Below are 15,140 nucleotides of genomic sequence, written 5' to 3'. Positions count from 1 at the left end.
CACCAAAATGTCGCGATTTCCAATACGAACGTGAGGGTGTTACTTAAAATGAGGTCTGTTCACTGTTGTTCACTTGTTGAAAGCTTCCAAATCTGTTAATTTTGTTTTCTTTTGTGTACTGACAATCAGTGTAATTAGGTAGTCGGTACTACCGACTACCTAATTACACTGATTGACGCGCTACTTAGGCATATAGCGTTTTAAACATTTATAAAAATTACCTATAAACACCTGTGTTTAATATGTTTATCTGTCTTTTGCTAAGAAAGGAATACGTAAATCAAAAATAACTTTAATATTAATATGGCCAAAAGAATATTACCGTGATATGGTTATTTATATATTAACCTGCAACCTTCGTCACACAATACTTTGTTGTTAGTCACCAAAGCTTAGAAAGCTTCGGGTCAATAAGAAGTAATGGTCATCTCTACGCGTGGATGAATTCCCGTAATATGGGGTCAAGTAATTATTTTATTTCTTCTATCGATATGACTGTTATAGTAACGCTGGATGCATGAATTTGCATTGTGATGGAGGAGTGGCGAGGATAGAAAGGGGCGGTTTTGCCTTGTCACCACAGATATAGATCCTTACATCGCACCCGCTATCTCTCCGCTGTCGCTCTGCCTAAATATTATTATGTTTATTTATTTTGTACTAGCGGCCCGTCCCGGCTTCGCTCGGGTAAAAACATTAATAAATTATACCCCTAAACCTTTCTCAGGAATCACACTATCTATAGGTGAAAACCGCATGAAAATCCGTGTAGTAGTTTTTGAGTTTATCGCGAACAGACAGATAGACAGACGATGTAGAGGACTTAGTTTTATAATATGTAAGGATTCGTGCCAACAGCAGTCCCAGACAGTCTTTTATTAAGCTGATCTAAATAATATACTCGAATTCCAGCCGTTTCACGGAAACAGCGAACAAAAGGCCTAAAGGCACGAAGCCATCAATATTACCCCGCGTTATCCAATATCTCGTGACATGCTTCTTACTAATTGTCGATCGAAAAGTGCGAATCCAAACAATCCAGACCATTGTCTGTTTGAACGGACCTCAGATAATAAAGACGTGCTTCATGCGGCAAGAGCACAGCCCAACAATGGAATTGTGCCTACTTCATTCTCTGCTTTCCCTTTTTACTGGACGATCTCCTTGACAATCAGAGGACAACGGATGACACATCGATCACGACGTCCATAATAATGAGCGTTATTATAAAGTTTGAGTCAAAATAAGTTCTTTATGACTTGTTTGATTAATGAAATCTATCATATATCCATTCAATTCAAAAATTATTGTATGAAATCGTTGCTTAGATATAGATCACGATCGTGCTATCTTCGGTGGATCACAATGACCAAAAAAGTCCCTAATCGATTATACATCAAATATAAGTGACAAACACAATGACAACCACTTCAAAAAATGTTTAGTTCACATATACCAATCAAGAGTAAAATATAGAGCCTAAACTAAAAGCTTAGTTAGCAATTAACCAAACTGAAAGCTTAGAGCAACACAAGAAACAGAACCCCGTTATACGAATATTCTTCTGTTTAAAACACATTCAGTTGATTTTTTAAAATTAATTATATTATAAAATTTCTAGTAACCAACGAACACATTTTCCATTTTAAATTAACGTAAATATTAAAAGTCATATTTTCACAGGTCATTGCTTCTGACAAACATGGGTCAATAATATTAACTCAGTAATATTAACATAGGTAGTAATTAGTCCAATATTATTTAATTACATATGCATAAACGGATTTAATTTAAAATATATTTCGTACATTTGGTCACTTAACTTTACATCATAAGTACTTACTGTTTATTTACTTAGATATTTACTAAATTATTCAACTATTTAACTTGCATCTTGCAGATACTACTTCAAAACTAAATTATTAGAAATACTACTTTATGCTCTCACTTTGGTGTCAAAAAATATTTTAAGTAGGCAAGTGATTTTAATACTTATCTACATAATCATTAAAGTAATTAGTAACGGAAAAAATGTGTTTATCACACTCGTTCGTCGTTATGAGAAATATAATTAAAGCCAAATGACATTAGTGTGTCTTGCTTCACGCCTCAAGCAGTTTCTATTGTATTAGTAGGACTACCAGCCGTGCAGCAAGCAAATATATTTTAAAAAAATTATATATATATACTTACGCTTACTCCCAAATACAACCTGCTAAATACTCTGATTTGACTGAAAGATTTGATTTGTAAGTTCAAGTATTTTCTCTCGAATATTATCTAAAAGATCATTATTTTTAGCTTTTTTACAATGTGCTTTGAAATTATTTTCATAAGTATAAGTCATATTTGCAAAATTTATTAATTAACATTTTTAACTGTGAAAAATGCAATGCATCGACGCTGTCGGTTTCAAAAGTTTCTAGAGTTATAATTCCAATAGAGTCAACATCATTTGTACCACCAAAATTCATTGCAAATTGACTGTTATTACCGTTGCATAGAATCCATAGAGACTTGCTTGACTCGAAGTTTTTACTACACTAAGCCAAGGCACTGGCGTTAGCTAAGTAATTAGCTAAGCCACGAAGATTATGTCACAGTTGCTCAGTTTTCTTGTATTTATTACGTATCTTACGGAAGACAGCCATGACCTCTGCCCGAGAACGTGAAAAAAGTGACGATGAGAAAACGTTGAAGCTACAATTATCTTCTCAATGAGTTAATTGCTTTTTAAAATATAACCTGTGATCGTGCGAAGTACCGCATTATTATTTTAGTCGGAACTCAATTCAAAATATTTCTAGATATGGTGTCTTCTTTATCAGTTTATTTTATAATCCTTTGTATAAGTACTGTTTCTATTTTGTCTTTAGACAATGGCTCTGGGTTATACCTACTACCAGATTTCTTGATTGATGCAGTCTTCAAATACATTTCTTTCAATATTTTCACTTCCTGCCATATTTGTTAATAAGTAAAATACTTTGGGTACAAATAAAATCACAAACTTTTAATTAGGAAAATCGAGGAATTCTTAGAAGAGATTTGGTCTTGTACCTGAGCTTGTAGTGGTTAATTCTCGAGTTCCGGCGCAACCTGCCCGAGGCCTACATTGTTGTGCAAAGCGATTTGTCGGAATTTGTCGCGAGGTGTTTAATTGCGGACGATAATATCTGCTCACTCATGCTTTCTGTGTTTCTATGTCAGTAATCTCTCCATTTATATCATTTAACTCGCAACGTCTCGTAACATCGGTCTATATTACAATTCACAATAAAAATAATATTATGAAACTCGGTATATACGTATTTATTTCGAACTATTATTTCAGACCATATGGTAATCACATGTCATGTACTTAATCAAGTTTAAAAAATTTAAAATTTTAATTAGCAGAAAATATTATGGTCATTTAGAAGGAAGAATAGAAAGAAAGTAAAATGTTGTTTACAATAGCGTATTGTTTCCGTCAAGGGACGGGCACGTCGCAGGCGCAGGCGGTAATACGGAAGCTGTCACGTGACGTCCTGCCCGCGGGCGGAATTGATAATCACCTCATTTCTCATTGCTGAGGAAAGTGAAAACTGCTATAGACGCTAGTGGACGTTATAGTATAATCCAAATGTTTTGGACATTATTGAGTACCTGAAGTGTGTATGTATATTTATGTACTTCTAACTTACTTATTGTCTACCTTCACCGTCATCTGGTTATAAAATGGAAATAGCGATATCATTCACGTGGACGTATTAACTAGGTACCTAACAAGTAAAATTTAGCTTTTCATAACTCAATCACCTTATATTAAATACAACTCTCAATGTAGGTGTATCAACATCCTCTCTCAATAAGAATTTCATGATTCGCAACACCTACACCCTTTGCCGATATTGCTTGCAATATGAGGTCATATAATAGGATTTAATTATGTCATAATGGTATTATTGTGTCGCAATACTGCTCAAGTAAAAGTGAAGCGTCTAACCACGCCTCTAGAAGGTGTCGTAGATAGGCAACGTGACTCAATTTCGCACACCAATCTGATATTAAATAACAGACAATTGATTGAAGAACACCAATTTCATTTTTTTATTACTGATTGAGATCCCTTAAAGGTTCAAGACTTGTGTTATGAGATAGTAATAAAGGTCAAAGACCCAGGTCATTCTCAAAAATACCAATGTAAATCTCGACCTGATCGGGGATCGAACCCGGGACCTGCAGTGTAGCAATCCGGTATCACAAAGGTCGTCAAGATAATGTTTTTACTAATTTGTTTATATAGATAGTTCTAGTATCTCATTATAGTCCTATTTATTCGAAAGAAATTCAAATAGTCCCCAAATGGCATTCCTATGAAAAGAAGATGACTAGAAAAGTAGTCATTGTCTTTCACCTTGCAATACCATTATTGTAGACTGAGTAATGTGTTACCTTTCATTACCCACTGTTGTCTGTCATGCTCACAGCCATACAGCTAAATGCTCATACTGGTAAAACATAAGAGCCAATGTCGATAGAAGAAGTTAAACAAGATGAAATTATTTTTGGTATTATACCAATCGTTCCTCGGAAATAGTATTTAAATCGTGATGATTCCAAGTTCCTTTCAGTCAAAGAGAAAGGTTGAAGAGCCGTTTACCTTCACACTTCAGTACATTTATGTTCTTACAATGCCACTTACAACTATTTTCATATTCAAATAACTCGTAAGCATAATACCGAAGGCACTCCGTTTACTTTGACACGCTTTATAAATCCGCGTTTTGTATTCTTGCCTGGGATATGATGTCATTATCTGCAACTAGAATGTCAATGCGATGACATCGATGTTGGATTGGACTTGAGAAACAAAGAGGTTTTGTGTTCTAAATATTGGAAATTCTTGGTCATTCACCTTTTGCGGGAGTTGCGTTTACATAACATAAGCGATTAGAACTTGCAATTTTCCTAAACACCTATCTATCGTCCTTGGAAAATTATAACTGGCTTGGGCAACACTATGATATCGATTAAAACTAACTGCAGTGTCCTAATTGCAACGTTTACTAATGGTATGCCACGATTAGGTGCAATTTGGAATGCATTAAATGAAACTAATTTTGTTAGGCTATTTTCCGAATGTAAAAATGCGGCTAACGGTATTTTCACAAAACATGTGGTTATGTTGGTGGTTTAGAAATTATTTCAATTCTTTCGTTTTTACTTACTAATGTATTTTCGTGATCATTCTAGGTTTAATTGTTTTTAATTTACAATTATGTAAACAAATAGCGTACTGTACTAGATGAAACAAATGAACTTCCAGATCATCACGTATCACTGCGGAATCGACAATAAGACGAGCAGGTACCTACTTGCAAACAACAGTTATTTTTATTGTGTCGGTAACATGTGGATTCTTCTCCATTTCGCGCTCACAAGCGTAAAATCCAACTCGATTAAATTACATAGGTAGGTAGTATAAATAATCAAACTGCAATAATAACCACAATAATATGTTTCGGATTTTTTGTTTTTCTGAATATAATGACGGCATAAAATAATCAACCTTGGTAGTGGTTCATCGGCTTTAGAGTTACATTCCGAGGTATAAAAAAACACTTGTATGAAAATAAATATAATTTTTTAAATTGCCTATATTTCAGATTAAAATCCCATAAATTCCTTATATAAGGGCCTGAACAGTTTCTTTTTATTACAAGTAAGTGTATATTTTGCCACGGCCAGCAGACTTTCACGGTCGCGATGTGACCAGCATCGTATGGACAACCGGTTAGCTGTCTATCATATGTTAATATCTTTATTGTTCCTATCGATTTACATGTAGGTACCCCAGTTAAGTACAGGAACGACACTAACTTGACTGCTACGACTTTTAGTTCCCTAGAACTCTAGGTTAGCGCTGACGAAATTTAACCCGAATAAACTTATCAACGTCTTATATCAATTTACATTTCTAGACAATAATTGATCTTATTAAAAGGAAGAGGAGTAAGTTCTCTACATTTAGTCTTGTAGGTATCAAATATCGAAATGCTGTGTTATTCTGAAAATAATTTAGATATAGATAGTGAAATAAGGAAATATCTAAGCATTTTCTTAATAAGCTCTAGTCAAGTGAATATTACCTGTTTAAGTAACTATTCTATGAGTATAGGTACCTTCCGATGACAGAGAATTTAAATATCTGACGTAACATTCAACAAGAACTAAAGGCTAGACTACAAATTATACAGACCGTGAATGCACAGAAGGAGCTTCATATATAATAACTCTTGCTCCATAATTTGCAAATTTCTGTCGTCGGTGCTAGTATGTTTTTTAATAAGTAATTAATTTTAGCTGAAGTTCAAACATATGAAATTACAACAGCGACTGATGATTGTTGTGATGGATTTTCATTTTTTTTTTCAAGATTGGCTCAGTAGATGAAATATAACAACTTCAAAAATCATTCATGTAAAAAAAATACGACTTTTCGAGAGTATAGACTTTACTAAATCCCATCAGCAAATTGGTCAATTTGTATGGGATTGCTATTCGACAATATACAACTTTGTCATATTTTGCTATAGATTTTTATAGATAACTGCCTAGTTACTTCGTCATCTTAATTCAAACCTGCTGCAACAATTTGACTGCTTCCAGAGCTATCAAGTATAAAGCAAGCTGAAACACGAAACTAAGCGAAGATTTTGGTTTCTTGCTGGTTCGAAGCAATACATCTGTACATAATAGTTATTTAGTGTGTCGCTAATCTAAGTGTGTATAAGTACTTACCGCGAGCGTATGGCGCCAGCTAGCATTCTTGTCTGGCGCTGGAGCAACTTTCATGAATAGCCAACTGACTTGTTCTGGCTAGTGCTAGCCACCAGCCCGACTAAGTAAACACTGGGTTCGATCAACTGTTCAGATTAACTCGCACTAACAGCGCTAGAGTTTACAGCGAATTAGATGATTCTCCTTTGATACTTGATACATAGTAGTACACAGGCTGTTTTTTTAAAACAACAGTAAAATTTTACCAAAGTTTTACCTTTTAGAAAAGTCCATTAATTCCTAAACGTGATTGGAATCTACCGAATTTTATGTGATTTACGTTATGATAATACGTAATGAAGGGAAAACTATGATTACTTAATTTAACTGCGCCCATATTAATATACATTATCCTTCTAAAATATATAAATACACCTATTAAATATAAAGAATTATGAGTTACTCATTTAGTTAGTTATTCACTCATTTTGTTAGAGCCATAAAAGTTTCCCAAAGTGACAGTTTCCCACAGAGCTGTTACGCATTCCAAAGGTTTACCCGGCGTCCTAGATGAACAACAAACGCGGCGCGGCAGCAAGACGCGACGTCAAAATAAATTATATGAAATTGGATGTATTACTATGTTAGATTGTCGCCATAATAGTCGCGCTCGACGCTGCGCATGTTTGGGTGACGTCGACCGTGCAGCGTTCAGTCACTCACTTAGGACGGCAGGTGAGCTACTGACCAAATTGTTGCTGTCTTCAATAATTCACCTCGACTTTGTAGGATGCGACAGTAATTCCACGTGAAAAATTTTACGAGTCTCTACATCTCCCGTAAAGTGGCGGCCAGCTTTACACCCTCATCGTTTTAAACAATAACATAAAACTTTATGAAACACGTTTTATGGTTTATGTCATAAAATGCTACATATTATGTAAAACAACTTTCTAGACATAATTAAAGTAATTGTCGATACACACGGAGTGCAAAAAGAAATACGACATTAATAAAATGGAAAATAATGGTTATGGAAAATTTGTATTGTAATAATGAATGAAATATTTGGTAACAATATCGTGCAAAACAACAATACGGGTCAGTGGATGTGTGAGGTCAGTGATAAAATTTTGTATCAAGAAAGAACCCGAACATAATCAGAAGTATCAGCCTCATTTGAAAAGGCAACTGTATTGAAGTCCTAATAAGATCAATATTATTTATGATTGAGGACGCAGAATCATGTGTTAATATGCAAACTAGGACTATGTCCTGAATGGGTCTAAGATTACGGACCTTATTTTGTTTTGATTCCCCGTACAATTCTGTTGTGTTTTCATCGATTACTCTAATTAATGTCATCTGTTATGTATTATCAGTGACCTTTCGCTCGGGTTGTTTATCATTCAATTAATTTATCTTTTAATGATTACCAACCAATATCCACCCATACCGAACCTCGTGACGTTGAATTACATTGTGTAAATAATGACGTATGTAGGGAACAGACATGTTGGAAAACTTCTGGATTTGGAAAACTACTCGGAAACTTGAAACTTATAACGCTTTACTAAAAAAAACTTTTGCTTACATTAATAGTACAGCTCTCAACATATTTTATTGTTTAAAATGAGTTATTTCAACTCAAGCATATATTTTCATTTTAGTTTTTTAATGCTAAGTCTCAAATTATTACAGCTTTTTAATCGTCCGATTCTTCCCATTCCATCCATTTCAGCCGTTTTTTAAAGAACACAAAATTCTTACACTTCCGTCACTTTACATACTTGAGGTAGCAACATTTGTGAAAACCAATGCTTATTTATTCCCTCGTCTAGCTGATGTTGTATTGAGGAATCATCGAGATATCTATCGATTATGCATGCACCCATCAAAAACTGCTTTACTCGGTAATAGCATAGTATGTATGGCACCAAAAATTTACAACAAAATTCCAAATCAATATAAAAGGTTAAATTTAAATCTTTTTAAAAAGCACCTCAAGTCTTTATTAACTGATAAATGTCATTATACTTTAAATGATTTCTTTAATGATAGACTCGGATAGAATTTAGGACTATTTTTGTTTTGGATTTGTAGTGGATAGCATGCTCCTCTTTATTTATTTATATCTGCATACCTACATTCGGTAAAACGTGTAGGTCTAATTCATTTTGCCATCAATTTGTCTATTTGTACTCATGTTTTTGGCAAATAAATGTTTTCTTTCTTTCTTTCCATCACAGGACCAAACCACGTGCGCATAGAAATCAAATAGTTGTTTGAGTACACAACACCTAATGCCTAGATTCCCTGCAGGTTAATTCAATCGCAAACAAGCAACTAATATCGTTACCTGGTTATTACACAGCCGAAGATTGTGCAAGGAAACTGTGATAGATTAAATTACAAACCTTCCCAAGTTTCATGACAGGATTCTATCGAGCATGATTATTTTTGGTAATTTGTTAAGTAATTTTTTGGCAAATAGAGTTTACTCAACTAATCATATTTTAGATGTCAAATATACATATTCTAACAATTTTTTATAGAAAGAAGCAGGATGAGATGATAGAAGCTCGATAGAAGCTTTAAAAATACCAGTCTTTGTTCCTGAAACAATCGAGAGCCTACAATAAGTGTGTAGAATGGAACGGCCGTATTCTCGGGAGTCGCTCGAGACGTCGATGTTTACCGCCATACAAACCAATATTGACATTCGCTTTGTATACTAACGGCTAATCTCTTTGTACGAGATCTTCTTTTCTTTGAAATGTTTGCGCATGCTCAGATTTCACAGATATTCATAATATTAAATTTAATATATCCTATCTTATGAAAAGTAAATAACGAAAGCACAAAGACGAATATTCACTAGAATATAACCTAGGCTTTGCTTAAGGGCATTAAGTAAACACATTCAATGTTGATTTCCAAGTAATTTATGATTATGGTTCTCGATTTATGAATGCGTGTTGGTCTGGTTGGTCCACTTTCCTGCATTTAGTATGCCAACTCTGGATTTCTGTGAAGAGTTTCAATCACGGAATTTACTAGAAAGTATCATAAATAATGCCTTAACATAACCTGAAACTTACAATGTCTTCGATATCAACCTGAAAGGCCATGTCTATACAAAGTTTGAAAATATGTTACACCCAGTAATTTCCCAAGGTCTCCAAAAAAATCCCCTAAAAGCGCAAACCCAACTTGATGCGCCCGACCTTTTGGGAATAAACTTGGAAAACACAGGGCGTAATCCATAATCCCATCTATGTGTATTACAATATTTGTTGTGTCGATCAAGACATTTTTCAACAATAACAAAAAATAAGTTATAACTAGCTATTGAAATATATAAATAATTTAAGGGTACATTGTGATTCGATTTTTTTGAACTTTTGAAATTTGTTTATTATAATATATATATGTATTTACACGAAGCAATGATGCTCTTTCACCCACGGTATGCTTGTGTTATGGGTAGCAAGCTTCATTGCATGTTGCTATAGAAGAGAATATTACTATCAGAGATTTTCTTGCTTTCTTTAACTATTCAGAAACTGACTGACATGGGCAAAGTTTTCTACTTCATGTAATTTGTATTTAAATTTGATCGAAAATTGTTGAAATGATATGCTAACAATGTAGATTATTGTGTAGGCTACTTTTATGTGATTCTCACCGGACCCCAAGTTATAGTATAAGCGTGTGAATTAACAGCAATAGCTATTATTGCATCAATTGGTACATTATAATGAACAATAAATTGCCCAATAAAGAATGTCAACACCAGCAGAACATGGTCTTTTTATTCAATTGGGCCAGTTCTTGTTCTGCTCGATTGTGTTCAGATCCGGACTGCTGAAGGTCGATGTTCACTCCACTACATGAATACGCACTTAAATTTTCCTTACGCGTTGGCTCATTTGCGTCTTCCTTTTTCGTTTTGAGACTTGATTGTAGATCCATATCACTTAGTTTTAGTTTACAAAAAAGCTTTCAATTAAAATCAAGCTCCAATTTAAATAAGATTTACTGACAGTAATGCGCTGTGCCTAATATTTCTCCTAATTCACACCAGGATTCAATTAAGACGATATCATCAAAGTCTGTTGAAAGATGAACATTGAAATTTTGTCTTCAGTGAATTAACCAATATTTTTTCCTGGTTTCAGGACTCTACTGGGCGAGACCAAGCGCCCGTTATAATGTGACCGGCGCAAGACCACGCGTCTCTCTTCAAGGTAAGTAATTCTTTTTTACAGATCTGTTCTTAAAAAAGGAACAGTAACGACTTACTCACTTGGTTATTCTTGTTATTCCTGTTGTGATAAACGTCATGGCTCTTTCCTTGAGGGGTATGGTGTTCATTAGAAGAACTATTTTAAATATAGCCCTTATACTGACAAATCGCATTCCCCTAATCTGGGAAGATATCTGTCTGTTCGTCTCTATAAAGCAATAATTATATACTTAACTGTTCAAATGAATGAAATCTAAATTTAAAATCTTTCTTATAATTGCCTGAATGCACTTTCATCTGTGACTTTCATATAGGATAATAAAACTACATATCCTATAATAGTGCATTCCTCCTTCATCGTAAAGTCACCAATGCATCCTAGCAAAAGAGAAAAAGTCTCAAGGTGATACGGGTGAGTAACATTTTTGCACGTGCCTCTTAAAACAAGACCTACAACTAACGTAGGCTTACGACAAAATCCTCAGATAACCTTTAAATTCTGGAAAGGCCGCTTGCGTATTCCTTGCACACTGCACAGAGTTCGCGTCTCGCGAACCGACCGTGAAAACGAGCGTGATGTATTGTTATTCACAAACAAAATCTGTCGCCAACCGCTTCCGTCAAAGTCTGTTTCATTTCCAAAAATATAAAGACGATACGGCGCATCCGTTGCGGAACGATGCATACGATTTCGTATTTGCACGCTTATTTCTAACGTCCGTCTGTTGGGAAACTTTTATAATTGGAGCGAGAAATCGTACTTATAAACTCTTGATATCCTGGACATCATTTCCTGTTTGACTTTTCACCACTGCGATCACACAGAAACGAGATAAAACCGATAAAATACTAGCCATTATAACAAGGAAATGGCGACTATAGTTCTGATTCAACTTTGCATGACTATGATTAAAAATTCAAATTTGATTTAAGTACTTAGTTGCATTTGGTCATCAACACTTACGACCACAAACCGGTGTGCACACCGGTTTTTGTAATTTTAAAGGTTCTAATTGATAATATCGCGAATTTGATCACGATTGTTTATGTGCAGTTAAATTAAATGTAGGAAATTAAAGGGAGATGAATGGGCTCTTTTTATAAATAAACATGTTGGTCGTCGCCGGGTGTCTGCAAGCGTGGAGGCCGCCAGTACTACGTCCTGAGCGATTAGTCGCGCTTTATTCTTATTGTTTTTAGACATTGATGTGCCGCATTCGTTCCAGCTTTTGAATGGGGCTTGGATAAATATAACTCATTGACTTTCTCTATTATTGAAATCTATGATTTCATAATTTCATAAATCAAATTTCAAAATCATAGATTTCAATAATCGACAAAGTCAATTTCAAATTATTTTATTTTACTGTTTTTATACTATTAGCTGATCATTTAATTTGGTATTAAAGATTTGAAGAAGGAAATCTTAGAAATTCAATATAATGTAAAACACCTCAAAGCTCTACCTAAACCGGATAATCTCTAATCAATATCACAAAAAAACTCGGCGCTTAAAAAGTTTATTTTGCATTTAGATTAGACACTGTTATAATATCGAAAAGATGCGTTGACCCGATAAATTGTATATTCAGTTTCAAACCGAAAATAAGTGCCTATAAAGTAACATAACGAGTTTTTTTAAGAGAATCTAAATGCATATACTTTTATGTATATACCTAAGTCGTGTTATGAATTACAAAACTACTAAGGTGCACTAATAAAATATTAGCCAGTAGTTTCCTAAGTAGCATTTTGAGAAATACTATACATATAATTTAAACTTTAATGTGAAAGCTAATGAAGGTCTAAATTCTGAATAAATGTTTTGACTTTAACAGCTTAAGACTCTAGAAAATATGTCGAGTACGTGCAATATCGACGCAAATAGTCAGTCAGTAGGTGAATCTCAGCAGTCGACCCGACATACTTGCGCATGAGATGCTTCAAGTGCAAAGAAAATAATTGCCCCTATATCGCGCAAACATCACCGGCGACAGCCATCTTCCCTACTTTGTATAGAAATAAACCAGTACTTTTGACGTTACCGGCGATTAGAAGCAATTAATTAAGATATTGTCGTTTATACATGCACATGTTTAGATTCAATAAAAAGTACTTATACCTAAGCATTTTATCTGATTACATTTATCATGACTCACTAGACGTCACAACATATATTATTGTAGAAAATTATTGAAAATGTCATTCGACAGATATTTGACGATAATATATTTTCTAACGCAATTATATTTATGTAGCACTGACTCCAGCTGTACCTTGTGCTTTAGCTTGTTTTTGTTTGTAGGTATGCATAAGGTACAGCTGGAGTCATCTCATATAAGCAGGGTTAGGTATCTACGTAGATTAGATAGGTACCCAAAATGTTTTCTTATACCATTAAATTTTCTCGCCCATACTGAATATAGTTATATGCGGTAAGGAATATGAAAAGCATTTTGTTAGGTCCCTAGACGCATTTCGCGGAACCTCAGAACGCATAATCAGTCACGTAACAATCTGAATGTCTTTGTTTGGACAACTGCGACCGCTAACACTTACGGAAATTGTTATCATTATATACCTAGCACAGAGAAAAGTTACATCGAAACGCTGCCAGGTTTAGAAAAAGGTAGGATTTTACAATATTATAGGCTATGGTAAAGAAAAATTAAGGGTAAATTTAAGATATATGTGTTCACTTCATTTGACCCAATCGTTAGGTAAATGTAAAGAAAATTTATAAGTCGATTGAAACTTTGATTATATTGTGTCAAGCGATTTGTTTGCTAACCAATTTTCGTTAGCGAATTGTATCACGGCAGATTATCCTATAACCGATTCTCGATTCTCGATACTTTGGGACAGTTATTTAATAATGCAAATTTGCTTGAAGTCGTGCCTGACCAACTAGTAAGCACTTTCTAGGAGACTCATCGACATTTCCATACAAAGAACTAATCACATTAACTAACTAGACGTATTTTTACCTACTCTAAACTACAATCGAATATTTCCCATAATAAAAATTAATATAGGTAGTTCATAATTGTAATACCAATATCAATTCACATAATTAAAGTACAAAAGAACTTCTATCCAGTCAAAATAAAATCACCAAACAAAAACGAAAAACAAACTCATAGGTCCTCATAACAGATAGCACCGCAATATATTAAAAAAAAATTGCTAGCATTATACTCGTATAAGCAAAAAAATGTTTTACTGCCTGTTTTAAATTCAACATTGGCCTCCTTTCTTCTTATATTTACCCTCTTTTTAGTATGGGTTATTTGATCGTGCACCTGCGTCCATAAGGAGGAAGTGCACTGATGTAGCCAAGCGTAACTACCTATAGAAATTTAAAGTCCCGGTATTTCAATGTTGTTGATTCACGCACGCGTTAATTAAAGGAGCCTACTACGAGTGCTGTTTAGATAGAGGACGACACGACTTCGTGACGGTTAGTCAGGACCGTAACTGTGGGGGCAAGTAGACCGTGGCAAGGAACCGAAGTGGCCTATGTAAATATGTTTTGTTCACAATGCGCAGCGGCAGTTCTGCAAAATAGGTTCCCACCTAGTTACAGCTTCTATTATGCATGTACCATATGTACCACACTCTTTGGACAAATCGATATGTATACTTATTCAGTTGTAAGTACTCCGATTGGCTAATGAATGATTCTCGGAAATGTTAATACCAAGAACACAAGACCATCAACTCGACCGACTTGGAAGCACACGATACACGAGTACATCAGGTAATTAACGGTGCATAATATCTAGCAATTCGTATAGTTAAGTCCATACCAATGCGTCTTCTAAAAAGCACTCGACACGGCTATTTGTGTACAGCAGCCCTGCGCCTGCACCGAATGCAACTCAGTTCCGCAACGAATCGGCTCGCTCTCACATACATGTCAAGGTAGGGTTCAACATTCGAGAATTCCGTACGCATGCACCGATAATAAATACAGACGAAACACCCCGACATGAATCTGTTTTATGTAAACAGAATGATCTCATTAGGTCAGACGAAGGAATGCAGTCTCCAGACGTTCATCTTAATTTTCATTAGTAAACCCTTGTTAATTCCCAATGGTCTTTACAGTGTAAATTCCGATTAC

At 34.7% G+C, this 15,140-nt stretch overlaps 1 protein-coding gene across 1 annotated transcript in view; it reads left to right on the top strand.

Annotated features, from left to right (window-relative positions):
- Nucleotides 1-15,140, top strand: part of LOC128673955 (uncharacterized) — a 34,519-nt gene that overhangs the window by 14,509 nt on the left and 4,870 nt on the right. The window contains exon 2 of the mRNA XM_053752146.2: nucleotides 10,947-11,015. The gene's annotated coding sequence lies outside the window, so the exon portion shown is untranslated. The remainder of the gene's footprint in view (nucleotides 1-10,946; nucleotides 11,016-15,140) is intronic.

This window comes from Plodia interpunctella, chromosome 11 (genome assembly GCF_027563975.2).
Source record: "Plodia interpunctella isolate USDA-ARS_2022_Savannah chromosome 11, ilPloInte3.2, whole genome shotgun sequence".
Classification (NCBI taxonomy): domain Eukaryota; kingdom Metazoa; phylum Arthropoda; class Insecta; order Lepidoptera; family Pyralidae; genus Plodia; species Plodia interpunctella.
This window is presented reverse-complemented; position numbering and strand designations above follow the sequence as displayed.